The sequence below is a fragment of the Fukomys damarensis genome, unplaced genomic scaffold (assembly GCF_012274545.1).
Source record: "Fukomys damarensis isolate Sample0158 unplaced genomic scaffold, DMR_v1.0_HiC HiC_scaffold_27, whole genome shotgun sequence".
NCBI classification, from domain to species: domain Eukaryota; kingdom Metazoa; phylum Chordata; class Mammalia; order Rodentia; family Bathyergidae; genus Fukomys; species Fukomys damarensis.
This window is the reverse complement of record NW_022900939.1, coordinates 13400338-13412266: the sequence shown is the minus strand read 5'-3', so window position 1 is coordinate 13412266 and position 11929 is coordinate 13400338. Positions and strand designations below refer to the sequence as shown.

At 37.8% G+C, this 11929-nt stretch overlaps 1 long non-coding RNA gene across 1 annotated transcript; it reads left to right on the top strand.

Annotated features, from left to right (window-relative positions):
* Window positions 1-964: 964 nt before the first annotated feature.
* Window positions 965-5163, top strand: LOC104854165. The gene is made up of 3 exons (XR_778004.1): window positions 965-1026; window positions 2713-2800; window positions 4944-5163. It is a non-coding gene; the product is annotated as an uncharacterized LOC104854165 (long non-coding RNA).
* Window positions 5164-11929: the final 6766 nt, after the last annotated feature.

Sequence of the window (11929 nt, the reverse complement as noted above, 5' to 3'; positions counted from 1 at the left end):
AGTAGGACAGGAAATCCTGGAGAAGACATCAGGGTAGAAATACAGTGGAACAAGGAGGGATGTGATATTTCTTAATAACAAGAGTATGGAAGTAACTCATCAGTTCACTCACTGTGCTCAGTATAAAACAATAAGCATATGATGTCCAGCTGCTCGAGAAGAACTGACTGACATTTCTATGAGATGTCTCAAGTTTAGCCTCAGAAGGCCATGAATCTGGGTGACAAGAGTTTGTGGGGGCTCACTCAGAATGCTTCACGGCACAAGAAAGAAAAAGGTGGCGTATAGACCCCGGCTTCACCCACAGACTCTCTGGTAGAGCTGTTACAAGGGTTAGATCAACTACCTGTCCTCTCCTAAGTCAGCAAACTTACTACAGTTGCATTTGTTATCACTGAAAGCCCTAAAAGGTTCGCCACCACCTCCCTAAGTGATCAGTACACGCTTCCTCGTGTTTGACTAAGATTCCGAAGTATTTATTCAGACTAGGAAGGACTAGGAAACTTACACAGAAAATTGGAAACAGCTGTCTGCGTAAGCATAGCTAGCAAAAGCGTACGGTAGTAGGTGGATGTTACTTGGTATAGGTCTTGGGGAGGAGTCAGTAAACATTTTCTTGATGAAGGGTATTTAAGCAGACCCATGCATGATGATGAAAAAGCCAGACAAGGAAAGTGGAAATAGAGAATGAGAATTCAGGAAGAAGGAACAGTACATAAAAACACCTACACTTTAGAATGACTTTCATGTAATCTGAATAGAGGGAAGATATGGCCAGCAGCTTTATGAAGGAAAAAAAAAAAAAAAGAAACTGTAGCCCAACATAAAACTGAAGAGAAAGACAGACTCAAACAGAGCTGTGTGCATCATGCTATGGAAAACAAACCCATTCATAGAGGCTAACAAGGGTTAGGCGAGTTAGCGGCATAACAGACTTGTTACGTCGCTTCAGACACTGTGGAGAATGGGTTAGGGAGGAGCACACATGCAAGCAGGAAGAACAGGAAGGAAGCTACTGTCGTTATGGTAAGAAAAGATGAAGAAGTAGATTGGGGAGCTCGTAGTAGCACTGGGCACGATTGCGCTATTTTCTTATACTAGTAAGAACCTAATGTCCAGGCAGAGGAAGTGATCCCAGAGTCTTGCTTCCCAGCCTGAGCAGCTATAAGAATAAGAGTACGCTTATTTAGATATGGGGTGTTGTCATAGTTCATCCTTCTATTGTATAAGAAAATGGACGAGGTGGAGGATTTTGTAAGGAAAAGAGGCTTATTTAAGTCAGATTGGAAAAATCCAAGGTTGGTCAGTCATATCACACTCATTGGTGAGAGCTCGTGGCAAGTGGCGTCACAATGCCAGCACCCGTGAGATTGGTCATGCGTGGAACAGGAAGCCAAAGAGTGCGAAGGGCCGGTCTTACTCTCCAATACTCTACTTTCAGGAAACATAGCTCAGAGTTTCAGGAGAACGGCATTAATCCTTCTGAGGGTGGCACCTGAACCTATATCCAAACCATAGCAAGTAGATTCTGTGTTGACTGGAGAATTTAAGTAAATACTCATTAAAATGTGTAGATAATAGAAGAGTTTTAAGGCAGGACAGAGAATTCCTATATGCCCTTTATCCAGTTTGCTCTAATTTCAAGTTTCTGTATAGCCATCTAGTACATTTATCAGAACTAAGAAATGAACCTTAGAAGCATATCATCAACCAAACTGCAGACTGTATTCAGGTTTCACCAGTTTTTGCATGAAAGTGCTATTTCTGATCTAGCATAAAATCTGGCAATCTAGATTGCTTTCAGAAATTATATCTCCTTGGCCTCGTAAGCTGTGAGATTTCCTCGGTAGTGTTCCTTTATTTCTATTGAGCTTGATGCTGCTGAAGAATACCGGCTAGATGTTTTGCAGCTTCCTTCTTAGTATGGATTGGTTTGCTATTTTTTTCATGATTAGCAAGGAGTGAGAGAATCTGGAAAAACGCTGCAGAACATGTACTTTTCTCTACCATTATGTCAGAGGACATAAGATAGCAATGCGGCTTAGGATAACACTCAATTAAAGGAGTACATGCCAACATGTCTCCTGTAAAGTGATTATTTTCCCTTTTCTATATTCAGCTCATTAGAATCTGGTCATTAAGTCCAAAACAAATTAATAGTCTAGTAAAAGGGAGAATCAAGCTTCACCTTCTGTAGAGAAGATAATCATATAATTTGTGGAAATATGTTACTGCCACCATTATAATTAATAAGTACTTTTGAGAGAGAGTTTTAGGACATGAAATTATTCTACTTATCTTTCAAGTTTCTCATCCATCAGCTGATTTTGCCAACAGCCATGATTACTATGGTATTCTAATTATAATTCTCTATTTTCCTAATTCCTTCTACATTTATAATTTGGAGTTATGGTTTTAAATTTATGAGATCAGTATTTGTTCAGTCAGCTAATATCATTTACTTAATTTATTTTTTACTTGACAAGAATGATTCTTTAGTGAAAATTAGTTCCAGGTAACTTAGCGCTGTGTATATCTAACTCCTTCATTCATTGGATTTTGGGTTAGTTAAGAGGGGCTGTAATCAAAATGTAGTTCATTTATTTTTAGTTTAATTCTGTTTTTTAAAACTACAATGAGCAAAATCGATAATTTCTCAGTTTCTAGACAGTAGTTAATAAAATTCTTCTTAAAATTATTTTCTTCCTGTAGAATTAATGGTAAGATGGAAACTGGAGACTCCTAAAAAGAACATTGAGATTCTTATCAGTACCATGCATATTTAGTATCTCCACAAAAGGTATGTAGGTAATAGTTAGAAAACTACTGAAATATATAAAAGTACTGAAATTTAAAAAATGATTGAAATTATAAAATATATGAAAATTATTGACAAATATAAATAAAAATCTTTTAAATTTTATTGTACTATCCAAATATAATTCCCTTAAATTTTGATAAATTACTTTCTTTGTTTGTAAACTATTTATACATACAGATATGCAAATTAATATTTATATATGTGACCACTTGTTTAAAATCTTATTTTTGCTTCTCTCTTTAGTGTGAAATCATACGTGTTCCATCTCACTAAATACTGCTTAGAAAGATTTTCAATATTTGCATAATAATTCATCATTTCCCATCATTATTACCAATTGGGTTTGTATTGAATGCTTCACCAGCATCTCTCTCTGCTTTCTAAACACTTGATGAAGAGATGATCTGTGTACTGCTCCCTTTGATCTTTGCCTTGACAGATTCTTGCGGTAAGACTGAAAACCTTTGCGATTCACTTTGTTGATCAGCCTGTCAATAAGACAAACAGTACCGACCCTAAATGCCCGGGGAAAACCAAGGTCTAATTGTCGGTCTTGCTTCTCCTAGTCATATTCCCCAAAGGCACTAAACTATGAGGAGGCATGGAAGTTCTTGTCCTCTGCTTTCCTTCCGAATTTCTCTGTCATGCTTAGCATCCGTGCAATGCTCACATTTTTTCTATGACCTTTCTTAGCTGTACTTTTATGCATTCCTTGCAGGAATCTTAACAGTTGGATAAGACCAGTTCTAGTACCTAAACAAGAAAACTAACAAAAATCACCCCTTCCCCAATTTTAGATGTCCTCAAGTAGTGATTTTTGATTAATACATAGGGTGTTAGTATTTTGTGAATCGGTTCATATTTCCCTTTCCATGATTTTATTCTTGTACAGAGTTTAAGCTTTTAGCGTTTTCTAAAAAAAGCCTCAGTAATGTCAGAAATGCTTATTAAGAGGCAAAAACAACCCCCCAAAATACAGAAACATTTCAATAGTCTATTATTCTTATTTCTAAATAATGTTGATTTTGATTATTTTCAAATTCTTTGCCCATGGTTACAATTTTTTGCTTTTTTTGTTGGTAAGATTATTTTTAGTTTTGCAGGGGATTAAAAAGCTAGTTTTTAGGAATCTGTGTTTTCTTAAATCTGTACTTAGGGATAATAATCTAAATCCCACCTACTTAATCCCACAAATGTCCATGTGGCATTTCCTGTCCAGGTTATAAATTCCTTTGTGATCCCATCAATCTGGCATCTGTGGTCTCCGAGTGGCACAGAATACTTGCTTCTCTTGCTCTGACCTTCAAATCTGATGCAAGCTGTCTGGGAAGACACATAAGTGTGTTTAATGCTGCCTTTGCTACTGGTGCCAACTCTCAAAATATCAACATCTTTATTCTGGTATTGCACATATCACTAAAGCTCATGTTTGTTTCCTACCTCTCTCTTTTTCGGTCTCTTCAAACATAATTTGTCCCCAAAGTCGCAGTGAATCTCTTGGAAAATATCCCTACAATGTTTGCTGTAGGGTCAGATGTGGGTCTGAAACTTTGGATCCAGAAAAATTTACTTCACTTTTCCCTTTTACCAACTTAGCTATATCTCTTCTGCCTACATTCTTCCTCTCTTAAAAGTCCTTTCTCCTAGATAGAACAGGTATTCTTGCAAGTGATTAAGGCTTTAGACGGTGCTGCTACACCTTTCGTGTTCAAATTTCTGCTCTATTAATCACTACCTTTGTGACTTTGTGACTTTACCTCTTTATACTTTGTTTTCCTCTCCAACATGAGAATGAAACTACCTAGCTTTGTAGGGAGGAAAACTTCATTCATACACACCCAGGGCTTTGAATTACATTTGGTATTGTAAAGTCCTTAATAAATATTAACAGCTATTGCATGCCTAGAACTGTCTGATCTTTCTGATGGATAAGATCAATCCACATCTCTGGATTTATGACTCATCCTATACCCTCTTCATATGTTTGTTTTCAGATTAAATATTTAATGGAACAAAAGGAAATAATTTTGACTCATTAGAAACAGTGAGCAAAGAAGCAAAATGCAAGTGGAACCTGTATTTTGATGCTGTTGACGCATAACTTTTATTTTTTTGTTTCCAGGCCAAACTCTCTGATTTTAGAATTTGTTTCAGACAACTCAGAGAAGTGGCTACTTTGTGCTGTCACGCTGACCTGTGCTGAAAAGGACACCAAGAAAGAAAGGGGACTTAAAACTTAAAGGGCAGAACATAAAACACATCTCACTGATAAGAACAGAAACAAAAAGATGTTTAAACTACAGATAAAACGAAATGTTAAAAGACTTCTGGGTTTCAGCCACATGAAGTCATGGAGCTTTAATTCTTGATGGGCAATCTGACAAGAGAGTCAATGAAGTTCCAGAAATCTGGGCTTTCTTCCAAAAAGAGAGAGCTCTGAAGGAGAACTGTCTTCTAGGGCAAAAAGAACACTGAAGTCCATGTGTTTATTTCAAAGGGCCACGCAGGGCCTTTTGCCCCACTTTGAGCTGAGAAAAACGGGTACTCTGGAGGTCACGTGACACAGATGAAACATTTCTGATTTTAGCCACCACTCACTGAAATGCTTTTCCTGTATGAAACCGCTGAAGATTTCTGACCTGCCTACTTCTGTTTCCCCATAAATAGAAAAGAAAATTTAACTTTGCTGACAAAGACACGATGTGTAAAGGCAGATGAATTATACATTATATTCCACAGGCCGAGTGTCTGTGAGATTTTCAAGAACTTTTTAAACTGCTTAAGATACAAATTACTTTTTTTCTGTTCAAGTTTTAAAGTAGGAAGTTGAAACTAAAAATGATTTTAAGAACCTAATTACAAAAGTCCTTTCAATCTTTTAAATATAAAAAATTATGTCATGTGCAATGTGGGAACATTTTAATAATTATGAAGTATCATGTGGAGCATCGAAATTAACAGATTTAGGAGGAGACGGTACAATAGCCAAGCATTTAGAATGTATTCAGTCTTGGATTAGTGTTAATTCATTTTCACCCTGATTTCTCCTCCTGGAAGTCATGGAACCTGGCAAGAAGTACAGGATCAAATAGTTTAAATCAGATTTTACCCAGGTAGTCAACATAATGTTGAACAGGAAGTGATTATTTAAAGGAGCAAATTTCCAGTGATGAATGTCATTATATTGTATACCTTAAATGTAACAATAAAAGTAATGAAAATTATTTTTATCTTTATTACTTTTTTTGTTTTGTTTTACTATGTGCAGACCATGTGCAGGACACTCTGCCAAATTATGTATAGTAACATTGAGTTGTCATGATAATCTAGTGAAATGTTTATGGCTATTGTCCTAATGTTATAGAAGAAGAGATGAAAACCTGAAAATGCCCAGCAATTTACTAAAGCCACCCATTGTTGAAGCCAGGATTTGAACACAAGGATTTTGACTTTGGGGCCCAGTCTTATCAAGTGGTGTTGCTTTTGAGATACAGTATATCAAGATAGATTATAGAATCATAGATATACACTAGTTCAACCCAGTAGGATATGCCTTTTCTCATTACTGAATAAAAGAAGAAAACAAATACACTGATCAAATAATTTTTTAATTGTTTGCTTTCCATTGCCACAACATGTAGGATGCTGGGCACAGGTAGAATTTAATATCTTGCATGGACAGAACACAGCGGTCAAATCAGAACAATCGTGTCTAAGTTGTCAATTATGGAATGCTCATCTAACTCCTCAAACTGCATAGTGATACTTTTAGTAACACTCATATGAGAAAATATGTAGTATAATGGAACAAAATCGCACATGTATCGTATTTATTCAGTCTGTCAGAGGCAGCATGAGGAGTATATGCCAGTTATTAGACCCCATGTAATCAGCCTGTGCCCTCGCAGAATGGCGTTATGGAGAAGTAGTGAACTGCGATAGCACCTAGATAGTTCCATTAGCAATTTAGAGGAGGCTGTAGGCTTTAGCTGAGCACCAGAAAAAAGAAAAACCTCTTTGATGTTTCAGTTTCTCGAAAGACTTCCAACAGGAGTCAGTGGTATTAATTAAAACGGTGTATAAGTGAGAACTTGAAGTGAAACAAAACATCCCTTAAAGCTGAAGAGAGTATTCCTGAACACATGGGATAATGTGTTCTCTGTAAAATGAAGGAAGCGCTGAACATATTGGAGACACCTCGAGACATTAAACCTTGTTACTTGTTTAATGAGGATCTAGAGACCAGATTACATTTCCTGCATTGTTTCTAAAGTTTACTAGAATAAACTACAAAGGATTCCCTTTTCAGAGTGTAATAACTTTTGCTGATTCTTTAAGGATGGAGTTAAAGAATTTCAAGGTGATGATTTTACTCTTAAAATGTTTATCACAATGTACAGTAATTCTAAATTTGCAAGCTTATCCTAAGAATAAAATTGGAGAAATGTGTAAGAATATTTATGCTGGAACTGCTTGTAATCAGCAAAATCTGGAAACATCTGAAAGCTTATCCGTGGCAGATTTATTACTGAGTTATAATATCCTGTGATACAATGCCATGCAGGTGCTTTTCCTGGGTCCCATACAAAAAGAGATCCGGAAACGAGACTTAAGGGCCAGTTTTCCTTGGAACCTGCAATTCCAGGATAGCAAGTACGAAGCTGGTAAGGAGTGAGGCAAAGAAGGATGAGTGGAAAATGCAATAATACGTTATTCACAAGCTACTGTTTGCCTCTAGGCATGTTGGAGGAGATCATCCGAGGAAATACTTGAGGAAGAATGCATCTTATTTCTCCCATGTGTCTTCCCTTACCCCGAGTCAAAGTTCATCCGTCAGAGAGTTAATTCCCCAGTTCCACCTTATACTGTTTCTTTAGTTCATAAGGAAGTCGTTGTATTTAGTTGGCTTCAACCAAGTAGTTTGTACTGAGCGGAGCCAGAGACTCTGGATTTGGGGCAGGGTGGTTCCGAAAGAGAGTCATGTACCAAAGCAGTGGCTGAGAATGAGCGGGACACTGTGTCAGGAGACACAGAGGCCGAGAGGATTTAGAGAACACTTCAGACTTGTCCATTGAGACACATATAAAAACTAAATAGGGAAAACATCGGCACACTCACAATATCATGGGAAAGCAAAACAGAGTACAATGTGTATGCAATTTGATGCTGCTTTTTTATACTATACATACAGACAGAAAGAGAAAGACGAAAATATGAAAAGACATGCGATAAGCCTCATCAGGCAATTATCTTTCGATAATGGGGTTACAACTAAGACTTTTTTGTTCTTTTCAATGCTGCATTGTGGAGTATGAATAGCCCTCTGCTTTAAAGTAAAACATAGATGTGAGAAGGGATGTTTGTAGAATAGTTCAATATACATTGCTAGTTATAACAATAAGAAAACATAATACCGGTTGTAACAACAAAGATGGGAACTTAGTGATTCAACTGAATCTTTCACAGTGAAGGGGAGCAAGATGGCAAAAGAGTACTCTAGCATGGCACTTGTACCCCACAGAAACACCAGTTCAAACACCTATTCACACTTGGAAATACCTTCACAAGAACTAAAGAGACCAAACGAGAGATGGCATCACCCAGGAGCAGCATAGAAATAAGGGAAAAAAAGCACTGGAGGTAAGTAGGTCAGTTTTATGGGTCCCTGTCACACCTTGCCCCACGCTATGCAGAGCAGTATTGAGAGAGATAACTGCTTTGGGAAAGGAGAGGGAAGTGAGTCGGCCTTGAACCTTATAAGATGTTTGTCCCAGTGAAATTCATTGCCAGGAAGGCCCCCATGGCCCCAGTCTCTAAGCTGGCACCTGTGGACTGAGCCTATTGATTCTTCTCCACAACAGGTTATATCTATAGCCTGACGCCATGTCTTTGCAATGGACTCAGCCTCTAGCTTGTCCCACTGCTAAGCTAACCTTAGTAGCCCAGGCTCAGGACTTCCCTGTGAGAGGCCAGCTCCAGTGGCCTCAAACTCTGGGATTATTAGGCTGTCTCCTACAGCCCCATGGTCCAGGCTCTTGCACCAGGCCAACTCCTAATTATGACTCTGACACTTGGGGATACAGTTTCTAGTCCGGCCGCCGTGGATGCAGTCTCCAGGCTCAGTACCAGGCCAGCCCCTCCACATACAGGCATCAGGCTTACTTAGCACCAAGTCTGTATTGTTGACTTCAAGCACTAGACGGTAATCTGCAGACACAAGGTCCAGGTCTGCCTAGTGCCAGGATAGTCCCTGTGGTTCCATATACCATTGAGCTCATGGATCAGTTTTCTTCTAGTAGACTTCAGGGTTTGACTGGTCCTCATCAATTTAGGCTCCAGCACCGTTCCCATGTCCGTAGACCCAGCTGAGCCCTTGTATATATTATTTCTAGGGCATTACCTTCTCACTAGCCTCTGGGCTGAAATCAGCAGATCAAGGCTGCAAGCCCAGACCCCCAGTGGCTCTGGGACCAGGGAGGAATCCAGGATCCTAGGCTCTGGACCAGTCCCTGACTCCCACCCAGGAACTATTACTAGCCTCAGGGCAGCCCCAGGCTGTAGCAATGGCCTTGCATCTTAGAGTCCAGAAGACCGAAGCTTCCTCCAGCTTGCATCCAGGATTCCACTCAACTTTATCTAGATTTAGTGCCGGGCCAGACTATGGAAGGAGAATTCAAAGCTACACCTGGAGATCCAAGCTCCAGCCAGCCCCCAAGGACACGGATGCAGAATTGTCACTGTAGATTTAGGCCCCAGACTTAGACTCCAGGCCCACCCCTTGGATCCAGTTTTTGGGCACATCTACTAGATAAGTGCCAGGCTCACCTACCTGTTGACTGGTACCAGGCCAGCCTTCCAAAGCACATTTACCTTCAGATCATACCTAGTAGTCTGCCCGGAATCTCTGGACAAGGAGACGTGGAAAGGACTTTTCAAGAAAAAGCTGGTTTGGAAAAGAAAAATGGCAAAGTACACCCGAACATAGCAGAAGAAGGAAATATCAAAGATCAAAGCAGCAGTTAAGGAAATAGAGACTAGAAAAACAAATGAAAAGACCCACAAAATTCAGAGTTGGCTTTTAAAAAATATGAACAAAATTAAGAAACTTCACCTAGACCATGAAAAAAGAGAGAAGACTCAAATCAACAAAATCAGATATGAACGGAAAGATGTTGCAACAAAATACCTGGGAGATGATAGCTAGTAGATAGACTGTTTTGGGATAAGAAAAACGAGTGAATTTTGATAGTGGTTATAGTTGTATAGCTCTGTGTGCTAAAAATCTATTAAGTCCTGCATTTTAAGTTTTTAAATTATGTAGTAAATAAATTTTGGTTCAAGAAAGTTTTTTTTTTTTTAAAAAAAACAAAGGATCATAAGAGACTATTCTGAAAAATAATATGCCCACAGATTGCATAACCTAGAGGAGACGACTACATTCCTAGACACATAAAACTTACCAGGGTTGAATTATAAGAATATTGGAAATATGAGAGATAAATAATGAGTAAAGAGATTGAATTAATAATGAAAATTTCTCCTTAAAGAAAACCTCAGGACCTAGTGACTTCACTATTAAATTTTACCAAACATTTCAAGTACTAATATTAATCTTCAAACTCTTCCAAAAATTAGCAGATGGTATACATTACTTCTAGGCTCATTTAAGATACTAATATTACTGTAATACCAAACCAGAGAAAGGCACTACAGGAAAAGAATTTATAGTCTAAATTCCCTCCCTGATAAAACACAGATGCAAAAATTCTCAGCAGAGAAGTTGTAAATTGGATTCAACAGCACACCAAAAGGATCATTCATAATAATCAATAAAATATAGATGGAAGTCCCTAAGACCTTTATCCAGGCAATGATATTTTGAATACACAGGCAAAAAACACAGGTAGCAAAAGAAAAAATAAACAAATGGGGATAAGTTACAAAACTGTGCATAGCCAAAGAAATAATGGAAAAGAGTGATGAATTGACATTGTGAAATGGGAAGAAAAGGGCTAAAGGGAAAGTGGGAAGGGTAGGGGAAAGGTAATAAGGGAAAAATATGAGAAAATGAAAAATATGAGAAAATGTAAATGGGGAGGGGAGGAGGAGGTGAAGGGAGGGCAGGGACAAGGGGAAATAATGAGAACCAAGACCTATCATGTAAAGGTACAAGATCCCAATCAATGAATGTAACTGTACTGTATACCTAAAATGTACCAACAAACTCAATAAAAGAAAAAAAAATGGAAAGAGTGATGATAAAACCTACATAAGGAAAGAAAATATTTGTAAACCATACACTTAATAAGAGGTTAAAATTGAAAATATCTAAAGTTCTTAACTTGATTTTAAGAAAACCAATGGCCTGTTTAAAAATCAGCTAAAGATCTGAAGAAAGTCTCAAAGAAAAAAACCCACATAAACTGAAAAAAATTGCATGAAAAATGTTCAACACGACCAATCACCAGAGAAATGAAGATTAATCCATAGTAAGATAACACCTCAAATCTGTTGGTGTGACTGTTATCAGTAATTGGTCAGGAGTGGAGAAAGCACAGTCTTTGTATACCCTTGTTAGGAATCTGAATTATCACTTCTATAATTCTAAATATTGCATGAAGATTCTTCAAAGAAATTAAAAATAGTACTACTGTTTGATTCAGCAATCCTGCTCCTGGGTATAGTGACAGACCTGTATTTATGATGGCTTGATTTGAAAGTTTTTTTGACTTCACAATAGCTCAAAAGTGATACACATTCAGAAGAAATCATACTTCAAAGTTTAAAGTTTAACCCTTCCTCATGCTAACAATATGTCACAAGATACACTTCCTCAGTGGTGAAACTTCTACTCATCCACCTTATTGGGATGGTAAACAAACAAAATGTATTGTGTTGTTAATCTGTGATGTCAGATAGATGAAATATTTTAAATGTATTTGTAACTTACAGTATTTTCAACATGTGGTGGATTCATTGGGACACACCCTCATCAGGAAATGAATTTATCCAAGAAGTATCCACTCTCTCATCATCGCAGCACGATTGACATTAGCCACAATACAGAATCCACTTAAGTGTTTACCATAGCTGAATGGGTAAGTAAAA